This window comes from Xenopus laevis, chromosome 5L (assembly GCF_017654675.1).
Source record: "Xenopus laevis strain J_2021 chromosome 5L, Xenopus_laevis_v10.1, whole genome shotgun sequence".
Taxonomy (NCBI): Eukaryota; Metazoa; Chordata; class Amphibia; order Anura; family Pipidae; genus Xenopus; species Xenopus laevis.
This window is the reverse complement of record NC_054379.1, coordinates 6553533-6559532: the sequence shown is the minus strand read 5'-3', so window position 1 is coordinate 6559532 and position 6000 is coordinate 6553533.

The following is a 6000-nucleotide window of genomic DNA, read 5'->3' as shown; positions in this document are numbered from 1 at the left end:
TAAGGATATTCGAAGTACTGTACATACAGAATTTATTAGCAGCACTTCTATAGGATTCTATTTTAATGCCAGAGCACAAAGCTGCTTTACATCTTTCTACTTCCAAAAATAGCCCAGAAAGTGCCGTAATCCTTAATGTTCCTGCCAAAAATTGCTGCTTCCACAAAAACGAAAACCTGCTGGTGCTCAAGCCCATTAAAAAGCCTTTGAGTTTGTCCCAATGAGCAAGTGTGGAACGGAGCAGTGAATGAGACGCAGAAGGTTTGGAACCGTAACTTTACGTGGTAGGAAAGAAAAGCTTTGAGACTGGCAGAGAAATGGCACAATTGATGTTCCCTGTGCCACTCAGTGGGAGAATCGTTAAAGTGCGTGTTTTGCAACTGCTTCTGCTTGGCACGTGAGCTGCACTCTAATTGCATTTATATTTGCCAGCGTGACACCTCTCTTTGCCGTTTAGCGAAATGGGCACCATAGGTGGAAATTAAGGTTTAATTGTAAATGTGGGATCAGATCAGGTAATAAACAATCCTATGACGAAGAGGAGTTTAAGGGGCCGATTCACTAAGCTCGAGTGAAGGATTCGAATGAAAAATACTTCGAATTTCGAAGTATTTTTTGGGTACTTCGACCATCGAATGGGCTACTTCGACCTTCGACTACGACCTTCGACTTCGATTCGAACGTTTCGAACGAAAAATCGTTCGACTATTCGACCATTCGATAGTCGAAGTACTTTCCCTTTAAAAAAAACTTCGACCCCCTACTTCGGCAGATAAAACCTACCGAAGTCAATATTAGCCTATGGGGAAGGTCCCCATAGGTTTGCTAACCTTTTTTTGATCGAAGGATTTTCCTTCGACCGTTGGATTAAAATCCTTCGAATCGTTCGATTCGAAGGATTTAATCGTTCGATCGAACGAAAAATCCTTCGATCGAACGAACGTTTAGCGCTAAATCCTTTGACTTCGATATTCGAAGTCGAAGGATTTCAATTCGAGGGTCGAATTTCGAAGTATTTTTAACTTCGAAATTCGACCCTTAATGAATCTGCCCCTAAATGTGAATTTATTTTAATATATGACCTTTGCAGCCTTAGCAACAAAATGCCCTCATGGCAACGGTTTAACCAAGCGCAGAGGTGGTTCATGTTATAGAATGGCCAATTCTAAGCAACTTTCCATTTGGTCTCCATTATTTATTTTTTGTAGTTTTTTAATTATTTGCCTCCTTCCAACTTTCAAATGGGGGGGTCATTGACCCCATCTAAAAAACAAATGCTCTGTAAGGCTACAAATGTATTGTTATTGTTACTTTTTTATTCCTCATCTTTCTACTCAGTCCCTTTCCTATTCATATTCCAGTCTCTTATTCAAATCCGTGCATGGTTACTAGGGGAATTTGGACCCTAGCAACCAGGTGGCTGAAATTGCAAACTGGAGAGCTGCTGAATAAAAATCTAAATAACTCAAAAACCCCAAATAATAAAAAATTAAAACCAATTACAAATTGTCTCAGAATATCCCTCTCTACATCATACAGTCAACTCAAAGGTGAACTACAATATTTTGGTGTATACTGTTAAAAACATCTCCAATAATTACTTCCCTATCCATTTAAATCTTACCCCCACGATTTATAAACCGTTTGGGTGACTTTGCAGTATCCCTGGATGTCAGTGAAAGCAGTTATCCCCCATTGCCCCCACATTGCTGCCCCTTTTTGACTTTCCATCAGTAGGTCGGGGTCACGTTCCAGACTCACACACCTGATTTTGTGCAGATTATGGAATCTAATAAAGCCCACGTCTGCCTTCACAGCACAGAGAAATCCTCATTCCCCGGATAGAAAGACACATGGCAATCCTCTTACTTTTCAGATTATTCCCCCATCCTCCTTTTATTTTCTCGGAAGAGTCTCTAATATCCAACCTATCCAATACCCAACCTTCATCTATTAAACCAAATACCTCCATTAACTCTCCTTGTGCTGGGTCCTCTGAGAGCCAAAGGCAACAATGTGAACCAAACTCCCTTTCTATAGCATCTACTAGTGAGTTCATTCACTGCCACTCTCATTATATGTATTTATTCCTATCGCCATGATATTCTAAATTTTGCAAAAAGAGTATAAGAGCTGGGGCGTAACCTGTACCAGCCGAGTGTTAGACTGGCTGGTGCACTGAGCAGTAAAGTGAGGATGAAGCGGTGCAAATATAGCGAAAAATGGTTCCTGCTGCAAACAGAGCAAAGAGGAATAAGCAGACCTTTACTCAATCACATTATTATGTCCCTAAGCAGACCCTGCGGCCCTAATTCATATACAATTTCAATACATATTGGTAAAACAAGTCAACCTGTAGACATTTTGGGTGCCTGAAAAATAGTTTGCTGTGGGGCCGAGGAATATCTAGTTATGCCACTGTCCCTAATGCAAAGAATAAGCCCTGCACCCCGTTTATCAAACAACAAAACATAAGGATAAGTGATAAGGACAATGGGTGGCTGGAACCTATTATCTCACTGGTGGTTTCATGTTGTTTCTGTGAAGTAAAGATAACTCTAAGTAAACACATTAGGGCTCGTGCACTTACCGTGACCAGTGTTGTATTTGGTTTCTGTGCCACCCTAAGCACTGGACCTATGGACTCCCCCCAGTCTGCCAACTGTGTATGCAATTGATTGTGCACCAACGTCTAGGGCACCCCGCAGCCCCCCCAGCTCCACCGCCAGACCTTGCTGTCTAAATACAGTGGTGAAACTGGGGAGTGAGGGGTGTCCTAAAAAATTAGCATTTTTATATAGGCACCTAAGGGCCACCCTTTAAATCTGCCGCCCTAGGCACAGGCCCTTGGGTGCCTGTATATATATATATAATTATGGCCCTGACCTAATAGTGAGCTAAGCACACCTCCCAACTTTTTCGGAGGGACGGTCCCTCTTTTGACAGCTCAACCCGCAGTCCCTCATTTGTACTGGAAAGTCCCTCTTTTCTCTGCACTGAACAGCCAGAAAAAGAAACAAAGTTTCTTACTTAATTGGCTTTTAGCAGAGAGCCCAGAACAGCTAACAGGTGCAAATAAGATACTTTGTAATAATTTTGAGACACAAAAACACAGTTTAGATAAGGAGAAATATTTTCAAACTTTCATAACCTGCCAAATTTAGTAAAACAAACATGGTAATTAGGGGGTGTGGCCATAGAAAGGGGTGTGGTCAAAAAATTGCTGCGCCAGTTGCGGAAAAATTTTTTTTGTCCCTCTTTTTACTTCCAAAATGTTGGGAGGTGTGAGCTAAGTACGATTTTGGACACTATTGCCATGTATTTCCCCTCCACAATGCACTGGTTTTTCCCAGAATTCCTACATCAATTTGTGGGCAATGCAGGCATTGAATCTGATGCATTTCCACTGCGTCTGACTCTTGAGGGCTGCGTGCAATGCAACTGGGTCCAACTAACCAAAATGCATGCAACTGCACATGCACGTAAATTGGGAACAGTTGTGCCAAATATTTTCACAGTTAGCCTGGCGTCCGGTGTACGAATTTCATCTGTTTCCCATTCTTTAGGAATAAGTGTTCCACACCTATTGACACGGGGCTCTTGGGGAACCCTAGGGGTACCGGCACCTCTTGGGCGCAGCAGCTCAATTATATGGGTGAGTAAGTGTGTGAAGAGTGCATTTTAACTCAAGGACCTTAAATGAAAGTGGTTTTAAATGTAACTCAATGTAACTGCAGATGCAAGTTGTGAACTTGTGAATGTAAATGAGTCTATGTAGAGGGCTGAGCCTCAAGAACGGCTTCCATGGTCCTTGGCTTTTGAGACCTGGTGGCTGGGCTATGGCATAAGGCCTACGTTATGATCATCAGAACATTCAATGATCACCCAGAGCATCAGTCAGTTTGCTTTTGAAACTGTATTATCTGGTTAGAAATGACTCAACATAGGACAGAGGTGATCACACAGAATGAGATGAGTAGGTCCAACCCAGTCCATTTAATTGCACCCTAACCTATACCAGAGACATCACAAACTTCAAGGATGCAAGTGTCCCATATACCAATTTACATTCAGATAATTCCAAGTATTTCTGCTGCCTTGTGTATTGGAGCAGTACGTTCATAGTAACATAGTAGGTTAGGTTGAAAAAAGACACACTTCCATCAAGTTCAACCTTTTAACTCTATTTTAACCTGCCTAACTGCCAGTTGATCCAGAGGAAGGCAAAAAACTCCATCTGAAGCCTCTCCAATTTATGAAAAAATTCCTGGGACCAGTCCCTGGATCAACTTGTACTATAAACTATCTCCCATATCCCTGTATTCCCTCACTTGCTAAACACCATCCAACCCCTTCTTATACCTATCTAATGTATCAGCCTGTACCACTGATTCACTTCCCAGCTCTCCCTGTAACACCCCTTTCCCTCCTCTAATCTCATTGGCTCCCTCCTGTCTGCTGGGAGGAGCTACTGGTGAATAAAGCATCCGACCCTTCCTTGTACCTATCTAATGTATCAGCCTGTACCCCTGATTCACTTCCCAGCTCTCCCTGTAACACCCCTTTCCCTCCTATAATCTCATTGGCTCCCTCCTGTCTGCTGGGAGGAGCTACTGGTGAATAAAGCATCCGACCCTTCCTTGTACCTATCTAATGTATCAGTCTGTACCACTGATTCAGGGAGACAATTCCACATCTTCACAGCTCTCACTGTAACAAACCCCTTCCCAATATTTAGGCGGAACCTTTTTTCTTCTTATCGGAATGTTGTTGAATTGTATAAGCCATTGCCTCATGTCTGCCCAAAAAATATGGAGAAGCTAATTTTTTTGTACAGAGAGGCCAACTTCAATCCAATGGGATCATAGGATGATGATCCGTCCATACAGTCTGTTATTAACGTAGAATATACGTTGAATATTAGAGAAAGTGGGGTATAAGAACGATCATAAACTTATAACATCAAGATTATAGCTCAATATCCAGGCATTATTTTTATTAGGACTCAAGCATTTTGAAAAAGCAGATCCCATACAATAACTCAGGAAATGAGATATGTGTCCAGTGGATGCATCTATCTCTATACACCCTATGGCAATATTCTGTGATTGCAATAATAATGATAATAATGTGTATTGCTAAGCTGCACGCAGGGCCATCGCTCCACTAAACGAAAACTAAACACAAACCAGGTTTTGTAGAGTTGCCATTGAGTTGGCAGCCTCCCCATCCCTTTAATAAAGTCTGGATCATCCGAAAAGAGGAGAAAGTATTTGATACTCTGATTTGGCACCAAAACAAAGGAGTAAAAACATTAATCGGGCAAAGGAAATCTTTTTTTCTTTCTTTATTATTCCGATTTAATGATCTGAAACCTCCAGACTGATTAATAAAGAGAAGGTCCCAGATGACAATGAGCCGACACCATGGCTGGACTGCAGACGATTCACTATTGAAATTAAATGCACTTTTTTATTACTGGAACTCACTTTTACAATCTGCGAGGAACTACTAAGCTATATTTTATATCCTGGCTCCCAGAAACATTCTGTTTTTATGGCTCTGCGGAGGCGATTGTCTCATTTTAACGTGATTTGGAGAGAGATATATGCGCAATATGGAGATGAAATAAATATTAGACACGGTTTAACCGAGTTTCATTTGTTGTTTTTTATTTTTTGGCCGGTTGGTTGCAGCTGCTGCTAACGCTCAATCCAGAAGGATAACTGTAATGAATGTTCAAGAATTCCATAAAATCAGACTAATCCATCAAGATGGGCTTCCATGTCAGTAGGAGCAAAGTTCTCACCAACTTTATTAATAATCCTTCATACGGCAGAGAGCTTCCCTTTATTCATGTATTTGATATTTCAGGTGTGAGTAGAGACATAGGAATAAGACTTAGTAATACAAAGGCATAGGCATTAATGGTGGGGGTCAGGCGTGGGCCTCCTGGCAGTCTAAGAAATTCACAGGGCCACGGATATAAAAGTACAAACA